A 20,346-nucleotide genomic window follows, 5' to 3' on the forward strand; every position below is an offset into this window, starting at 1 on the left:
AGGAAGATCTGGAAGCACTGCTGCTATGGCATCGCTTATCTGCTGTGATTCAGCCATATCTGTTAAGACACACAAAAGAAACAGTTTGGCCTACTGATATAGTGTGACAAGAGACTGTGCTTCAATGGGACAATCTGGTATCCATTGTTTATGTAATATGATAAAGGCCACATGTCAATTAGTTCACTAACAAGTCTGCATTCTAATCTTCCTGTGTTTTTTACAGAGTACATGTGGTAGTGTGAAAGAAATTCCTCACTCTCATCAGAAAATGAAGGGCACAATCATCTTTCACAAGAATGAGGATGATTTCACCAAACTCCACTGAATCATCATTCTTGGTGACAACAAATTGGCCCTTCCTGTAATTTATCCCATTATACTGCACACCACTGGGATTTTTTGTATTTCTTTCAGTGAAGCCAAAATGGAGAATTGTGCTTTTAACTTGCTCACTGTAAATCTCTGAGTAAAATGGTGATCCATCTTTTATTTGCAAGGCTTGAGGACTCACTGACCCAGCAGACAGAAAAGTCTGAAACATCTGATGCCTTTCTGAAAGAGTCAAACACAGATTTTTGAAATTCTTCAGATGCCTTGTACATCTTTTGAGGTAACTTTGTCCCCAATTATAAGAGGCAAAAGTCTCAAGAAGTTCCAATTTTGGACAGCATGTCCACTCAGTTTCAGTATGTGAGGACTGACCTCACAAGGTTTGGAGGAAGCATCTGTTGTTTTGTATTTTAACTGCTTGATTCGCCTGTTCAAAATTGTGTAGTTGAACCATTTCTTTTTGTTGATGAAGTACTTGAGGTAAAGAGCAACATCGTATGAGAGGACACCCTCAAAGATGTCGTGACCGAGACAGGGGGGCATGCCAGGTGAACAAACATCAAAGTTTTATAGAGTATTAAATACTGACCTGAACTTTATCCCTTGCACTTGTGGAGCATCCTCTGTCTCCAGCTGTTCAATGGCAGAGCTGTAGGTTTCTGGTGTCCGCTCCAGTCCACAGACGTTAGGATCAGCACCCTGAAAATCAGTTCGAGAAATCAGACAATATCTGCAGAAGTACTGAGATGAACTGAAATTTTCTGTGAAACCACCAATGGTGTGAGAGCCCAGGTTGTCTTTACTACAAGTTCATCTCCCATTGTTATCCCATTTTCCTCCAGTTCTTTCAGATCAGTAAGCAGTTCAGAAAAAACCTTGGCATGGCCAAAATCCTTAAAATCCTTCTCTCTACACAATAAAACCAGCTGCATGTGGTCAACATTTGATCGTACATGGGGGGGCATGTTGAGAAGAGAGAAGTACACAGCCAAAACCTTGTGCTTTTTTTTGCAGAACCCAATGGGTTCACAACTTCGAAAGCATCCTGGTACAAAACCAGTTTGAGACAACTTGGGTTTTCCTGAAAAAATGTGTGTGACATAAACACCTTACCATCACAACAGTCAGAGAGAACATCTGCTTTGGAAACATTATTAGGATCCACTGACATGAGGCCCTGCCAAAAACCGGATTCGTGCATACTCTTTAAAGTTTTTAGCACAGGAATATAATAGGCTCCACATATTTGAACATGTCTTTAAAGCACTGGGTTCTTGAATAAGCAGTTCTCATGGGCCCTGTGTGGCAAGCTGTAAACAAGTCAGATTGTTTGATTGTGTCACTTATTTTTACAATGTCTTCATCTGAAACTGACATATCTTTTAGAAGCAAGTTTAGACGATTCAAAGTATATGTCTGTCCCAACTCGTGAATATTCTGCATTTCTTCAACAATGCTCTGGATGGTAGACACTGGAAGAAGATGCTGTCCCTGAAGTTTCATGTAAAACATGCATATATTTCTCAGGTACAGGTCAGAGAAATTAGACCCATCCCCTACAGTGTCTTCAGCATCTGTCACATTGGCAGCTTCCTGTATGGTAGCACTTGTAGTGGGAGTCTCACAGTATGTATCTTGGATTGCTGCACAAATCACATTTTCTGACCAATGTCTGTGTTTTCTGGACATGTGAGAGGTAAAAGACGTTTTTCCAGTGAATACACTTTTGCATCCTCTCACTGGACAAGCGACATGGCGTCCTTCTGCTATGTGCTCCTTCAAGTGAGGAATCAGCGGTTTAGTTCCCTCACACTGGCGTTCACAAAGTGAGACGGTGCATTTTAATGGCGTTATGGTCACATCCTGAGTAATGGTTGATGTACTGTTGTGGTGGCGATAGAAGTGCGACTTTAACGCTGTATAGCCTGAAAACACCTGCTTACAACTTGCTCCAACACATTTAAAAACATGTTGGGGTTCATTGCGGTGTAGTTTGCAATGCAAAACATATGCTTTTACAGACTGAACGGTTCCTCCACATATGTTGCAAGAGTACATCATAAATAGACAAATCCGCCTCTGTTGTATCCACAATAAGCTTCAGCACATAGCCTGATCCTACTTTAGCCCGCTAAGTGGGTAAACACCGCACACTAGCCACGAGCTCCAGCACATAGATGGATCCTGCTTTAGCCCGCCAGGCGGACAAACCCACACCACGGTTTTCAAAAGCAGTCAAAATAAAGAAAAAAAAATTACTAATAAAACAGCCCGTCTCCTAAAAACGTTTGCACATGTATTATAGGCGTTTCCAGGCTGTTATGACAGTCTAATGTAGCTAAACGTAAAGCTATAGGGACATGGCAATGTTAGCTAACTGTAATGCAACCCTCTTAATAAACCGAATAAACACAATTCAACTAAAGCATTTAAGGTGTGTTGATTCACTTACCGAGGTAACTAAAGAAGAGCTCCAACTTCTGGCTGAGGCAAAACTGAAACTCCTCGGTGGATCTGAAGGTGAAGTCCGACACGACGTTAGCCAGCTCCGGAGATGCACGGAGGTTAACCGAGGTAAACAGACGGGAGTCAGGTACAGTGCGCTGATTGGCCTATTTGAAACGCAGCGCGTTAATGTCAACCAATGCACAATCCCCAAGCTGTAGAGGGGAAATACAACTTTTACTCATTTTCCAGTCGTTTTAAAATCATTCCCTGAATTTGAGATGCTTTTAAATATTGCAGTTTTTAGATGCTTTTAAAATCATGTTTTGAAATGCTTCTAAAATTAATCAGATGTTTTTAAAATTATTCAGTGGTTTTTAAAATTGAATTTACCTCTGGACCATATTTTTAACAAGTTCTTCCCGTAAAAATGAAGGTATGATTTTGCAGAATGTTTAACCCTTTTAGTCATGGATGTATTATGCAGTACGGACCGGACCTGTCACCGGTGACAGGATTCTACACCGTTTTTTAAAACCGTTTTCTGTTATTACACCCTGTTAAAGTATAACACAGTAGAGAAAAAACAACTGCCAGATGTTGAAAGAAGTTGTCCTGAAAAAAGGGACAAAAGCACATACTCATAGCAGCCTGTATGACTTTTACAGCTAAAAAGACAAAATAAATCCAGGCAGACTGGTTAATATAGGTGTTAGAGGGTTAACAGTTTTATACTGTAAATTAAAATGTAAACATCAACAAAATCTTTAATTTTGGCAGAATAATGCCGTTAATTTTACAATAATTTCTCTTTTGTGACTTCGGTATTTCCCCATGAATTTTTTTTTTCTTCATTTTGACAGAAAAAAATCTGTGTTTTCTACATAGTACGACTGTAAAAATTAAAGTTATGTATTGTTTCTTGATTTACAGTAATTAAATGTATTTACTACGGTGACATACCATTTTAGATTTTACGGCCTTAGACTGTTGCTATTTGACAGTTTTTTACCGTAATTTCTACGGACTTTTTTTTACAGTGTAAATAAGAAATCGGCTAAGTGAATCAAGGGATGATAAGTTCCTAACTCTGGACAGGAAAGTGCTAGACTCATGAAACCAACGTGTGTGGATAGCTGAGGACCTAAGCTTTCCAACGATACCAAGTCCGACCCAACTTTCTCAAGATAAGGGGGCGTGGCCTCGAAAAGAAGGGCGAAATCGGCTATAACGGTAAGTCGGAAAAATACGAGCCACACACCATTGTGTTCAGCGTGGTCGAATTATGGGGGAAAGCCGTCGAAATTTGTCTCCTACACTGTCACTGAGGTTTGAGATGCAACCCAAATTTTCGACCTGTAATTTACAAATTTGACATCATTTAATTCATTCATCACAACGCAGAGCTCATTTTTCCCGACTTGTGAGTTGTCTTGAACGCAGCATTAAACAGCATTTTGTTTACATAGTAAGAAAACACTACACGTTTATGCAATGAAAAGGTTGGCATGGTTGCCCTTTAATGTCTCTCTAAGGCAGGTAATACAAGGACATGAAGAAAAAGTGTTTTTTTTTAAAGTTCAAGATAGACAGTTGGAAAAACAAAAAGGTAGAATATCCATCCTCCTTGTCTCTCTCCTTCATGCTGTCTCGGTCTACTGTCTCAGCCTGCACCTCACAGTAATTCAACTTTTCTGTAACTAGGACACATTCCTGCCACATGAACCCCAGAGAGGCAGTAGCCTTCATGAGATTAGTGTGGATCCGGCAAAGACAGCTTAGTTCAGAGACAGGTACAGGTGGGCGAAGGCGGCTCTGATGCCCGACTCTACAAATCACCTCCTATCCAAAATGCCAGACCTGTCTTGTTTCATTTCCAGCTCATTCAGGCTGGCTGAATGTCTGCCTGCTCTCATTCATCTCTCACAGACCTCACTCTCACATTCATTCATGACGTGATGGGCTATATTTTACTGAGGCTGTTATGATCACAATGTAGACCACTGTTCTGCTTCTCTGTTCACCATTATGTAAATTTAATGCTGGTATAATTCATAACAATGTATTTGGAGCATTTTATTTTTCATGTGCTGCTGTTGGCTCTTATTATTTGGTGAAACATGCATGCTCATGTGGCGAGGTGAATGTGTGGCTGTAGGCCACCAGAACCTGACCCAAACAACGCCACCTGGGGAGTTTCACCCCAGGAAATATCTTATGAAATTCTGAATAAGACCTCAATACTTTCACAGACAACACAAGTTCGTATACTAAGACAAGACAGACGTAGTTTCCAAATAAAGCCAAATTTATTTGTTTCAATTGAATTAATTAATAACTGGAGATATCTGTAAAGAAGGGGATTAGTGGCACAAAAAAGGTGAATCAAATTAGGAAAGTATAACAAATTTTATTAACAGGGGATTCTTTTATAAAAACACTAAAATTACCATTTTGGTGACACTTATTCTGAAATTAACAAAAAAGGAGTGGACAGAAGCCAACTACAGGGAGGCAGCCTACCTAAGGATGTGTTCTAGAGGTGCAACAACTTACCCACCACGCGTGCTCACGGCAAATCACTGCAAATGGTGCACACTGCAACTGTGTCCCGGTGCGCTTTAACACTACAAACGGTGAAGGGAACCACTCTATCGTGACTAGCCTCCGCTGTAAGCCGACTAATGCCACTAAAAGAAATAAAGCAAAACAAACATTAACACAAGCAACAAAAACACCAGTTGGTCCAGACTAACAATAATCAACAATGAAGGCAACACTAAAAGCAAGGCAAAACAGCAGCTGACAATGACCTATAAATTCAAGAAAGGTCAGTTAACTATAATAAAACCAAACATGCATTTCAATTCATCTGCTTACAGGTCAAAATCACATAGCCTACCTTAATAAAAGGTGCACCGGCTAACCCAGGTACCAGCTAATGAGTACCCACATTGGAGGACTATAGAAAGGACAGAATTTCATTTGTTAGTACCACTCCACATCAGATCAGGCATCAACAGTTCACAACATACCTCCGTTCATTCATTAGTAGATGCAGACACCAGTAAGACCGGGGGAGAGAGGGAGAGGAGAGCTGTGGCAAACAATTGCAACCTGGTCACTACATATAATTGATTTAAAGTAACATTTAAACTAGTGGCTCTATTACCTACCTCAGAGTCAGAGGAAGCCCACACAGCAGCCAGAGAGAGAGACAAAGAGACAGCCAAGAGTTCACAGGTGACTTAAATGCCCTCAGTCTAATCAGGAGGCAGTAGAAAGGGGTTGGCCTGAACACAAGGGTGTGTTCAAGAACCAACAACTGCAACTCTGGTTTCCCCATCACACTCAGTAGCTGCAGGCCTTATCTGCCTGTGGTGTTACAACTATTACCATCTTTTCTGTGTGTGTGCCACACCTAGACCTGTGTCAACATTCTCTGTGGTAGACGGTGACTTTAGGGACACACAGACACATTTGGGTAATTTTTCATCCTGGAACTAATTACAGCTGCAATTATTAACTGTTTTATTGTGTCCTTCTCTAAATTGGAGCCCATCTTTTCTTCTTTTTCTTTTCTTTTGTGCAAGAGATTAAGAAACTCTAAAATGTTTTGCGAACTAAAATGATGAAAAATTACAGCCCTCGGCAAAGCATGAACTCATCAAACCGGCTGTTGTACTGTCAGCTCCAGGAAGGTACAGGTATTCTTGTTTGAGGCCAGATGTTTTATTAAAATTATGCCAAACTAGCTGTGAGGAAATGATATAAGCAGAAGTTAGCTACTAAAAGAAACTAAAAACTTGACTCTTGATGACTCAGCGCTTTATTCACAAAAAACACCCACTGAGGTCATACTAGCAATATAAATCACATTGAATGATATGAGAGTGCCTTTCTCCAAACTCAGCTCACACAGAATCTCTGCCTCATCACTGTCTCTCTGTACCTCCCCGTGGAAGTCTTTAAAGGACCAGCTCATCCATTGGATTTCTCAGAGGTTGAGAGGCCGTTTGTTGACATCCCCCTTCTCTGATTAGAGTTAATTTCACAGAACCTCTTTCACTATTGTTATTGACCAACTTTGCAGTCACTCTGTGGTGACACACCAAGCAGGCTAAGGGAGAGATCATGATCGATCAAACCTGCAGTAAGTCCTATTAAATGGACTAAACCTTTAGTGTAATAAAGTTTTTTAAAGGGATAGTTAAACATTTTGGCAAATTGGCCCATTGCCATAATCGCTTTAGTCATAGCAGTGGGTTTGTTACCTTTATTTGTCGGTGTGAGCTATTTTCAGAACGGCAGAGCCAAGCAGCGAGCTGCTCAGAGCTACGCTACAGAGGTTAATGGGATTTTTTGGTTTCCCTCATCAAATACACAATCTAACAACTGAAAAACGCTCTTGTGGGCAAGTTGTGACCAGCACATTCACCACGCTATGAGATAATAACGGAATGTTATGAGACAGAGTTGTTTTCGAGGTAAATTCATGCAAAACCGTTGATGCGCGTTGCCTTCAGGGACAGTTTTTCAGCAAACAGTCTCTCTGCATTTACCTCGAAAACGGCTCAGTTTCGTAACGTTCCATTATTATCTCATAGCGTGGTGAATGTGCAGCTCACAACTTGTCCACCAGAGCATTTTGGAGTTGTTGGATTGTTGACATTGACATTACTGTATGCGTTCATCAGTTTTAATTTCCTTAAAAAGTCACTGCAATCCCCAAAGACCACCACATACACAGAGAGAGAGAGAGAGAGAGGCAACACTTCCTTCACAAACTAACTCAGAGATTCTCCCTCTCACGTACAGACGTGGAAAGGTCACCACTGTCAACCTCAACCTCTTCCCTCAGATGAGTGTTATTTGTTTTTGCTCTGTCAGCAGGATCACTGGACACACACACACACACACACACACACACACTGATGCCTAGTCCACACGAGCCCGGGTATTTTTGAAACCGTGAACATATGTTCCCGGTTGTATGTCCTGTCCACATGCAACCGTGCTTTTGGAAACCTGAAACCGTGGTTTTTTGAAACCGGAGTCCAGGGTGGGGTTTTCGGCCGGGGTTGGTTTCACCGGGTGCGTGTGGACACTGCAACCGTGATTGTTTTACTCGTTTACGTCATAGCTGCACACGTGCTGATGTAAACACTGTCAGCTGCAGAGGTTGTTTGCAGCGCTTTGCAGGTGAGCTCGCAAAAATGGAGGTGACAAAGTGGATTTTTATCTTTTTTTAAAAAATTTTTTTACATCATCTAAATCCTAGGCTATTTGTATAGTTTTTCGATGGGAAAAATATAACGAAACGGTCGTCAGGACGATCCTCTTGTCAGCTCCAAACTCACCCTCAATCACAGACCACAGCTGGTTTTCCACACAGCATCATTTACAGTAACAAGTGACGCTACAGATCAGCTGTTTTTAAAATGACAGAACTACTATAGTAGCGCCGCAGTTTCTTATTCCCCACCTTGTTTGATTGAGAGCTTTTCGGGATGATTTTCATGAATGAACAGGCAATAGCCTATGTCCCGGGTACGACGGGAGGGGGGGTCGCGCTGCTGTCATGCAGTGATAAAAAGAGCCTATGCGGAGATGAGGAACGAGCCAAAAGCCGAAAATGTATCCGTGACGTCCGCGGTCGATATAAAGTGGATATGTTTCATTCATCCATGTTTTGACAGACAACACAACAGCCAGTGATAATGAGTTGCGCCGCACCGACAGACAGCCATGTGGCTCAGCAGCCAGGTGACGCACACAGCACAACAACACAGCACACAACAACACAGCACACAACAACACACAGCACAAGAGTCAAGACACAGCGCAGCAACATGTGCAGGCTGCTGCAGCAGTGCACGTCAAAGGGACACCGCTGAAAATAAAATAAATAGGCTACACATTTTTATTAAATTAATTAATATTTAATTGTTGGACTTGGAGTCTGTGAAATAAAGCTATAATAACACGTAGTTTTGAAATGGTTTTTGCGCATGTTTACATCCATAAAATGACCAAAAATGAACACTATAAGCGGATTTCTTGATAACGAATTATTTAAACAGCATTTGTATAGAAATGATTCCGTCCCAAGCCTTTTGATCCAAGCGGTTTCCACTGTATTTTGATTGGTTAAAACAGCCTTCCACACGTGCATTGCGTCACTTGGTAGCAGATTTCACGGTTGCGTGTGTACGGAGTGTTTTTATTGCACCACTGGTGTGGACGCGGAGCAAAACTCCGGTTTCAAAAATACCCGGGCTCGTGTGGATAAGGCCTGAGACTTGATTTAAACTACTGTAAGTTCACACCAGGCCTTTACCACACTTCTATGTAAAGGTCAGATGATGGCAATCAGTGCAGGCAGAGATCACTCTTGCGTTCCCAAATGCAGTAATGAACATGAAAACTACCTGACTTAGAGTGAATTTGTGAATGTCACCGAAACTAAGAAGGAATGGACTCATGTCATTCCATGTGATGAAAGTCAGTGCTTCACAGTTTGAAGATGCAGCACTGTATAGGCAGTGTGTAAAAGCTGTACTCTGAGGAGACCAATGAGTGATCAGCACTTTAATCATGATGCTGTACCCTCCTGGAGTCAGTGGAATAACTGGCCTGAGCTGGGATACGTCACAAACCATGGTCCAGTTCAAACATTATGTGAAATCAGAACTTATTTAAATTAAAATACACAAACACATCCACCTGTTTGTTTTGATATAAAAATGAAAAGTTACGCCTTCTTCAGCCACACATACATGAGTCTGAGTGTTTGTGTGGGTGCAGTGTGGGTGTGTGCTTTGGTTTGCTGCTGGTTTTCATGAAATGACTGGATCAATGTTAGGGTGTTTATTCATTATATCACTGACCCTAACCCTCTACTGATTAAATCGGGGCATCATGACTAATAAACAATGAACATTTATATCTACGGTGATTGCTGATTAAAACTGAGCACTTAATGTTTACTGATTAAATCCACATTAAATATTGATTAGGCTACCCTATAAACACTGTGATAACTGAGTTGAAGTGTCCTGTTGAATGATAAGATGGAATCCAGCATTGGTCCCGTGTTACAAAGGATCAATACAGTGGAGAGTTAAGCCAGGACACTTTGAGTCTTGGTATTCTCCAAGTAAATGTCATACTATTTCTCCACTAATAAAACACAGCTACCCTATTGTTCACCAAAGGAAAAGTGTTTGGTTTTTTTTTTGGTTTTTTGTCAGATGAAGGAAAATGGGTCAAGTGAACAGTAAGGCTGTGTTCGAAACCGCATACTTCTCCTACTACTCGTACTACTCATACTAACGATTTGAGTATGCAGTATGTTCCCACTGCGCAGTATGCGATTTGCAGTAGGCGAGAAGTTCCCGGATGCATACTAGATTCGGCCGAAATGTTGAGTATACATCATGAGGTCACTACTCATACTCTAACTACCCAAGATGCAACGCAACGTGACGTCAAGGACCGCCTCTTCCTTGCTTTTTTTTTTTTCTTTTTTTTTCTTTATTTAAGTGTTCAAAGTGTACAAAAAGTGTCAAACACTGACACATAACACAACACGAGAGCTGTTTCATATTCAGAAAGACAATGGATAAAATAAATAAATACAGCAAGGATCTCATTCAAATAAGTAGAAAATGAAGAAAATTAGACAAACAGAAACAAAACAAAAATAAATAAATATTGTCATGTCAATACATAGGTGTGTAATAATCACTGTTAACAAATTCCATTAAATGTCAGGAAGTACAATAAATACCTTTTCATAGTTTTCTAAAAAAGTTGTGTTCTTTTTATTTTTAACTAAGGCTAGGGATTTATAGAGAGAATTGAATTCAATTAAAAAATGAGAAAAGGTTGGTTTGGAGGTTGCAAACTTTTGCTTATGAATAAAGTATTTACCAAATAAAATGAAAAAATTAACTAAATACTGAAGACTCCTGTTCTTCTTATTTTCATAATAACATATAACATCTTTAAGGGAGAAGCAGTATGACACATGGGAGAAAATATAAGAACACAAGTCTGACCAAAATTTCATTGTTACATTATGCAAAAAACAGATGATTTAAAGTTTCTTCAGTAGGCTATGGCCACAGAAAACACAGGAGCTGTCCAAATCTATAAATTTTGAAATAATCCCCAGTCCAGAGCAAGTATGATGTAGCGAAGAAGGCGGGCGGATCTTCGTCTCAGAGCAGGCAAAACTCTCCGGTAAGGCATTTTAAACGGGCAAATTCCGTTAACGGCACGAGGTCGGTCCAAACGGCGTTTCCAAGCTAGCCACAGTGGGGACAGGTTCACTTCCTGTTTATAAAGTAAGAGCACTGACGTCATTGTAACGGCTTTCTTTATGGTCAATTGCAACGGGTGCTTTATTTTGACACAGAAACCGGAAGTACAGTGCTCACTACGGCTGGTTTTACTAACGCCAGAGAAGTCCGACTTCGTCCGACTAAAATTGTAAATAGGTGTTATTTTGTCATTTTTTCAACACCATGGGGATACGAAGTAGTACTTTCTCGCCTGAAAATGTTTCAAATGTTGCTGAAGTTATATATTTACAGAGTTTAGAGCTTAAGTGAAATCAGCTTCAGGGCGGCTGATTTCGGCTCGGGCAGGAGCGAAATGCATTGTGGGTTATCATAGTACGCAGCAGTGTGAACGCTCTGCATACTGTATAATCGATTAGTATGTAGTATGGAGTATGGAAGTATGCAGTATGGAAGTATGTAGTATGGAGTATGTGGTTTCGAACACAGCCTAAGACAGTCGGGACCAGGCAACATGAAGGAAACTGTAGGTAAATGTAATAATGGTGACAGGGAGATGAGAGAGAGATGGCCGCCCACTCAGAACCTGGTTCTGCTGCAGCTTTGAATCCTTCGGGTGTAGCGTGTCTGTGTCTCTGTCACCAAGTGCTTTCTCATGGGCGAGCCTGGGCTGTCTGTAAATATTGTGAGGAATACAGTCGACAAGTGCCTTGAGTCGACTTGACGTTAAATGTCAGGGACAAACACCCATAGGTTCTAAATCCATCCAGACAGACTATCAGACTGAGAGCTGCTCTTCCTTTGTTTTGACTCAAGTGTCCAATGTACGGTTTAAAAACTTTCCGCTGAGCAGCTGCAGCAAGTCTCCATCGAGTCTACTGCTAAACATTTGACAGGCAGCTTTACGTTAGGTAGAGATTTGAGGAAATTAAATGAAACTGCCCTGCCTGGTTGGGAGTGTGAAGTTAGTTGAACCTCTGTCTGTTGTGTTTTATATTACCTGACACCACACCAAACAAAGATGACCCTTGACCTCTAAGGCATGAATGATATTATAATATTATCTTACAACATGCTGGTTATTGATTGATTAAAGATTTTTTTTTTCTAAAACTCAGGTCACCGGTGAATATTTTATTGACAGTGGAATGTGAACGATATCTGCACTGATGTCCCATGCACATGCATCTGATATACAGTATGTGAGCCATTCTGCCTCATTTTGAATTCATGATCACAACACATTCACTTCGGCTACGTTCACACCGCAGTTACAAGTGACCTGAATCTGATTTTTTCGCTCATATGTGACCCATATCTGATTTGCTTTTGACAGTGTGAACAGCACAAGTCGCATTGAATCTGACTTTTTCAAATCAGATTTAGGCCACTTTGGCTACGTTCAGACCGCAGGTCTTAATGCTCAATTCCGATTTATTGCTCAAATCCGATTTTTTGTTTGGCTGTTCACATTACGTCTTTAAATGTGGCCTGTCTACGGATCGCTGTGTGAACAGCTCAAGCTCCTGAAGTGACCCGCATGCGCAGTTGATCATTGATGACATCACGCCACAACAGTGTTTACGGAAGCAACCATGGCAACGGCAACCGGTATTGTAGGACTTTATGGCTTAATGCTAAAAAAAAAAATATCACGTCAGATTCAAACCCGCCCCCGTCCCGCACTCCATCAGCCTCCCTATACCCACAGCATTACGCTTTAAAAAAAAAAAAAAAAGAGTCTGAATTTAAACTCACCGACTTTTGATGTGATGCAGTCTGCCTGCCTGGCTCATCATCTGACAGCTCAGTGAGACGCTACGGCGACGGCCTTTATTTCTAAATCCCCCAGTTTATTTCCATTAGCAACCAAGCTCATTGTTCATTAGGTCACCTTCCTCTTCCTCACGTACTGTCCTCGCTGCACTATCGGACCTGCATGGGTCACCATTGCGCTGTAGTGCTTCACCCCCCCCCCGCCCCGCCCCGCCCCGCCCCGTTCGGGACCGAAGACGGAGCAGAGACCCAGGCCTGACAGTGCAACTTGTCCCTCTCTGAAGCAGAGGATGAGGTCAGCTTCACTCCAGTCAGTCTTCACATGCAGACAGTCACCAAAGTTGAAAGAGTTTCTGATCATATCGTTGTCAGTTTTTTCCAGGCGAGGGTTTTTTTTTTTTTTTGACCCGGCTTGTATTTAGGGCCGGCCTTTATTTGTTTGTGTAAACAAATGAATACCGGCTATTATTTGAGGTAATCCCGTATCAAATCGGTCATTGATAAGTGTGCGTCTCATCCTGGTCTCATCCCCTGACTCTCCCAACAAGCGCCTGTGGCACAGTGCAGCGCGGGTCAGAATGACGTCAAAGTCGCATTAAATGCGACCTGGCTGTTCAGATTGCGGTCGCATTCAAAAAAATCAGATACGTATCCGATTCAGTACCACATTTAAAGGCTGTCTTTACACTGCACGGTTCAAGTGGCCCAATTCCGATTTTTTTCTCTCAAGTGGCTCAGATCGGATCTGTAACATGAATGTGTAAACGGGACAAATGCGCATGGAATCGGATATTGTCAGATCAGATTCAGGCCCCCGTTATATGTGGAAATAAATCAGATACAAATCGGATCTCTGCCAATGCGTCTGCAGTCTAAACAGACAGATCGGATCTTCCCTGGCAATGCGTGTCATACGTCATCAATGATAATATTAATTCACGTGCTCACGCATCTCGCTGAACCTCTGTAGTCCGTGATTGACACGTGGGGCTGACCTGGACTACCGTGGCCAGCTGTGGCCAGCTGTAATCACTGTCACAGGCGTTACAGTGTTTAATAAACTTGCCGTCCCTGTAAATGAGGGAAACCTCAATGACCAACGAGTTAAAATAAAGGTTTAAATAAATAAAAAAATAATTTTTGTGGTGTCCGCGCGTCTGTTTTTTTCCCCCTCACTAGTTCTTGTTTTCATATAGCCACTACAGTAACATTCATTTCTATGCGGATCGATACGAGGGCAAGCGAGGGAGCGCGAGATAAACACCAGATTTCACGTTTTCCTACCGGCAAAAACTGAACGGAGCCGATAAGAAATCAAGAGAGGAAAAACAAACATTGTATACAAATGTGTGAGGCTGTCCCCGTCCTCACGACGTGAGCGACGGAGGATCAAACGGTGGCACAACTGTCACCGTCACCTTCGCTGTCTCATCTCACAGCAGCTCTGCTCCACGCAGCCACTTCACTAACGTTATTTTGTAACGTTCACTTTGTAAGTGACGTGTTGGATATAAACTCTGAACACCAGACTCACCTTTGTTTAAAAATATTCTTATATTATTACGTGACAATTTCCTGAAATCACTAGTTTATTTCCAGCGGGTCGTTTCATGCAAGCACAGCAGGTGTAAATGCAGATTATCAGATCTGGGTCACTTCTGATAGAACATGTAAATAGACCGTCAAAAAAATCGGATATAGGCAACAAATCGGAATTGGGCATCAAGACCTGCAGTGTAAAGACAGCCTGAGTGAGGCCAGTCCCATCAGGCTGCCCATTGACTCCAATACAAAATTTGGAGCAGATTCCCATGAAGAAGCAGAAGTGCCCCTGTCTTTTAGCTAACGAGGGTTTCCCTCTGCCTCTGCCTGGGGTCTATTTATCGTCGTGGGAACCCCTCTTGTCACCGTAGCAACCTGTGAGCTTCAGGCCAGAGCCACAGCTGAGACCAATTCATTAATCAGAGCCTCCTCTGATATGATATCTCTGCTGTTTATCAACTAGTTCACTGAGATTTCTGAGCCCTTTGTCCCATACATTTATATGAAACACAACCACACACACACCTGCTGCATGACTAACCCATTCACATGGAGCGATCATTATAACATGTCCCTGGGATATATGTGCACTCGCTATATGCATGTGTGTGATTGACAGCTCCGTTCTGCCACTGCTCAGGTCTCCTGTGACTTTGTTAGCGAGTGAACTGTCAGAGAGTTGAAAGGCAGACACAGTCCCAAGGCAAACACTAACTGGAGGGATCCTATAAAAATCAGTTGTAAGACAATTATATTTTATCACCACTTGTTTTTTGATTATACTTCCTTCTTTAGCCCCCGTCCCCTCCCACCCCACCCAAAAAATAGCAGCTGTGGTTGTCTCTATAATTGCCTGTCAAAACTCTCATGTTACAAGTTGTCATCACTTCATTGTTTACTCCCTTTGACTTTCCTAAGAGATTCACTTAAATGTTTGGAGGGAATGAGCTCTGCACACATTAGTTCATTTCTAATACCTTAAAGCATTAATGGATAAGTCAGAAAAACAAGTGACGTTAATTTCTCACTTTTGATAGACAGGTGGATTCTCTTCACTCATGGAAACACCGACTCGGAGTCAGATGGGATTGTGGGAAATAAATGCTAAGTCCTAAGCAGCAGGTCTGGATGTTCTCAGTAGTCCAACATAGAATCTGTACACTGCAAAAACTCAAAATCTTACCAAGAATATTTGTGTTAATTCTAGTCAAAATGTCATTTCTAGTCAAAACAAACCTCATTACATTTAAAATAAGACTCATCACATTAAAAAAAGTAGCTTGTTTTTACTGTAGACACCTTTTTACTTATTTCAAGCATATTTTCACTTGCAATAAGTAGAAACATCTGCTAGTGGAGCAAGTTTTTCTTTCTTATTACAAACAAAAAATTACTTGCTTTCACTGGCAGATTTTCTTACTTATTTCAATTGAAAATTTGTTTGAAACAAGTGAAAATGATCTTAAAAATAAGTTAATTTTTAGGTGATGAGTCTTATTTTAAGTGGAAAGAGATTAGTTTTGACTAGAAATTAGACATTTTGACAAGAAATAAGACAAATATTCTTGGAAAGATTTTGAGTTTTTGCAGTGTATCCAGGAGGCCGTCCTTCCTCAGTCCACCTCATTAACATAACACTTTAAATAATGCAGGAGCTTTTTAATTAGCTCCAGTGGCGCAATGCAGCACTTATGGTACAGACACACCAACTCCGGCGGCGACGGATCCGGCCACAACGGACCGGCGAGCGCTGCAGCGAGTGGGCGGTTCTGTGTGCCGTGATGTCACATGTTGATATTCTCCACGTCCCTCCCACAGCGTCTTCCCATCCAACTATCTGTCTTCCCGGTTTTATGAAATTTTATGCGGGTATATGGTTAGGTTATAAATAATTTCGATACCCTAGCATCAACCTCTGTCATCATGGATCGCAAGAAGAGGAAGATCCTTGCCATTGCTCTGCTCTACCATCAGAGGTACCACCGCGGTCGCCGGAGTTTTTGGGTTCACCCAATCCTCCGGACCCGTCATCGCCATGGCGAGTACCATCGCTTGGTGCAGGAGCTTCGTCTCGATGAAGTATTGTTCCCACAATACTTCAGACTGACCAGGGTGCAGTTTGACCATGTGCTCTCCAGGGTGGGACCCAGGATCGCGAAGCTGGACACCAATTACCGGGAGGCTATTGGTCCAGCTGAACGCCTCGCCATCTGCCTACGGTAAAAAAAAAAAAAACATAGGCTAATAATAGCCTAGTAGCCTACTAATAATAATAGAAAATTTAGTGTATAGCATTGGCTATTATATGATGAGTTACATAATGTCAGTAAAAGACCAATGATGATGAAGTCAATATTATGTTACCCTGCTACTATTAAATATAATTGAAATGGCGTTTTTGGCTGTTTTGAACAGCAATTTTGCCAAACCATTAACATTGATATCTGTCCAGCTAATTATAAGAACAGGAACAGAATAGGACTGTAATTGTGAATGTGTGTGCAGTAGGCCTATAGCCTGTGCCTTTACTCCAGCCTTTATTAATTATGGGTCTTTGATTAGCACCATTTCTATGTATGATCTACATGAACAGCAACAAGTGCATAAATCTAAAACATCTATGTTTCATTTTGATTTTGCAACTGGTGACTCGTTCCGCACTGTTGCTTTTAATTACCGTGTGGGTCACAGCACTGTGGGCATCATCGTGCAAGAGGTTGCTGCTGCAATCTGGGAGTCCATGGTGGATGAGGTGATGGCTGCTCCAACCATGGAAGACTGGAAAGCCATCGCCGACGGCTTCCGTGAGTGCTGGAACTTCCCCAACTGTGTGGGCTCCATTGATGGGAAGCACATTGTCATTCAGGCACCGTCCAACTCTGGCTCCTTGTTCTACAACTATAAGGGGACGTTCTCCATCGTCCTTCTTGCGGTTGTAGATGCAAGGTACATGTTCCGAGTCATTGACGTCGGTGGATACGGCCGAACCAGTGATGGTGGAACACTGTACAACTCTGCCTTTGGTAAATGGTAAATGGTAAATGGACTTGCACTTATATAGCGCTTTTCTAGTCTCTTGGACCACTCAAAGCGCTTTACACTGTTGGTCACATTCACCCTTTCACACACATTCACACAGCACTTGGCAGCATTCACACACATTTGTACACCCAATGGACACATCGGGGGGCAAGTGTGGGTTCAGTGTCTTGCCCAAGGACACTTCGACATGTTGCCAGGAGGAGCCTGGAATCGAACCACCGACCTTCCGGTTAGTGGACAACCCGCTCTACCTCCTGAGCCACAGCCGCCTTTGGTGAAGCCCTCCGCGATGGAACCCTGGATCTCCCACCAGATGCACTCATTGCAGGAGCAGAAAACCGTGGACCACTACCCCATGTCTTCGTGGGAGATGAGGCCTTTCCCCTTCGGAGAGATCTGATGCGTCCCTTCCCTGGCTCCAACATCACCAGAGAGCACAGGGTTTTCAACTACCGCCTCAGCCGTGCTAGGTTGGTTGTTGAAGATGCATTTGGAATCCTCTCATCTCAGTGGCGAGTGTACCGGCGGGTCATTGGAGTCAGCCCTGATACTGCTGAGCTGTGTGTGAAGGCCACCTGCATCCTTCACAACTACATGAGGCTTGTAGCTTTGAGGGAGGCAGGATCCGAGACCCACCGTGTGCAGCAGGAGCTCATGCCAGAAGGGAACCTCCAGGAAGTCACCAGGATGGGCCCAAACAACGCCACAAGGGAGGCTATTCGAGTGAGGGAGACCTTCTGCTCTCACTTTTACCTGGAGGGTGCTGTTCCTTGGCAAGATGACAGGGTGTAATCATCTTAAACCAAAAGGCTCTTTTAAGAGCCACTCACATTCCTGCAGGGCAATTTTCCAATTCACCCACAACTAAGTCTGCACAAGCACAACTATGCTCTATATAATATCATAGTTTACACAAGCAACAATAAATACAAAATACTTCACTTTTAATGTTGTGATATTTACCTCAGAGTCATGATGAGTTTGTGACAATCATTTCAATAATGTAGCATGAAGTTTGACCTTTTCATAATTAATGTAATTATTGTGTTTTACTCCTACAGCCCAGAGAGTCACATTCACATGACAGGGGGACAAGCAGGTACACAAAGAAACTGAATGTATGGGTCTGTTTAATAAACATGCAATCAGGACCTTGGGACATACTGTGAGTGTAGCTGTGTTAGCTGAAAGAGCTAGGGAAGTGTGGAGGATGTTGTCTGTCTTGTCTTTTCTCTCTGTCTCCCTTTGATAGGAGCTATCAGAAGCTGACTGAGGCCAGGCGTGAGAGGGGGTCAGACATGAGGTGATGGCGCATGGACTCCAGCCAATGACCATGCATTTACATCATACATTAACAGCCTGACAGGGACAGAGGAGGATATCAGACTTCGTGGACTGATGCTTCTGTTGTGTGTTTGTCAGGGAACTAGTCTGGTTCGGAGCTCTGTAGACAATCTCTTTTTTTCCATATTTGATTACTGCTGTTAGAATAAAATCTGGATAATTGAATAGAAGCGTAATTAATCTAATGAACAAGCAAGTGCATGGTTTGAGAACACTTGAAAAGCATTTCTTCTGTTCACTGAATATTTCTTAGTTGTAGTTGTTAGTTTCATGAATATCCCAGGATAAAGTGCGCCCACCTGAGCTCAGCTATCTCACTTTTTTTTATTTATATAGAAAATTTTCCTATTCCAAACCTGAAAAGACCTAACAAATGTGTGCTGTATTTATTTATCATATTATTAATGAACAACAAAAATATCAAAAATGAATAAGTTTTATTATTATATAATAACACAAGAAACACAAATGTATTTTTTTCCCTTTTTTTCCCTATGTACAGTTGTACAAGAACAGTATTGAAAAGAACAGTTTAGCAAATTGGGCCTACTGCATATGATAGAAAACAATAGTATACAGTATAAATAACAATATGGCCTGTGAAACAAATAACAACAGTTATTGGCTCTCTTCTAAAGCCTCGTAGAGCACCTTGTGGATATTAAACTTGACTCGCTCCCTCTTCTCTTCAGGCACCTTTTTCATTAAAGGCAAAAGCCCGATCAAAAACATCTCGTCTAAGTCCCTGGCTTCTGTGGGGGTGGGGGGGCTGGGCTCCTCCAGGGACTGAATCACCCTCCTCTCAAATGGGGTCATCACATCATATCTGACCCTCTTCCGCGGTGGTGGGACAGCTGGCTGGACTGGGGGCTGGACTGGCTGCAGTGGTGGGACAGCTGGCTGGACTGGCTGCAGTGGTGCGACAGCTGGCTGAACTGGGGGCTGGACTGGCTGCAGTGGTGGGACAGCTGGCTGGACTGGCTGCAGTGGTGCGACAGCTGGCTGGACTGGCTGCAGTGGTGGGACAGCTGGCTGGACTGGCTGCAGTGGTGCGACAGCTGGCTGAACTGGGGGCTGGACTGGCTGCAGTGGTGGGACAGCTGGCTGAACTGGGGGCTGGACTGGCTGCAGTGGTGGGACAGCTGGCTGGACTGGCTGCAGTGGTGCGACAGCTGGCTGGACTGGCTGCAGTGGTGGGACAGCTGGCTGGACTGGCTGCAGTGGTGCGACAGCTGGCTGGACTGGCTGCAGTGGTGGGACAGCTGGCTGGACTGGGGGCTGGACTGGCTGCAGTGGTGGGACAGCTGGCTGAACTGGCTGCAGTGGTGGGACAGCTGGCTGAACTGGCTGCAGTGGTGGGACAGCTGGCTGGACTGGCTGCAGTGGTGCGACAGCTGGCTGAACTGGGGGCTGGACTGGCTGCAGTGGTGGGACAGCTGGCTGGACTGGCTGCAGTGGTGCGACAGCTGGCTGGACTGGCTGCAGTGGTGGGACAGCTGGCTGGACTGGCTGCAGTGGTGCGACAGCTGGCTGAACTGGGGGCTGGACTGGCTGCAGT

This window comes from Trachurus japonicus, chromosome 10, assembly GCF_045865225.1.
Source record: "Trachurus japonicus isolate A0001 chromosome 10, Traja_1.0".
Classification (NCBI taxonomy): domain Eukaryota; kingdom Metazoa; phylum Chordata; class Actinopteri; order Carangiformes; family Carangidae; genus Trachurus; species Trachurus japonicus.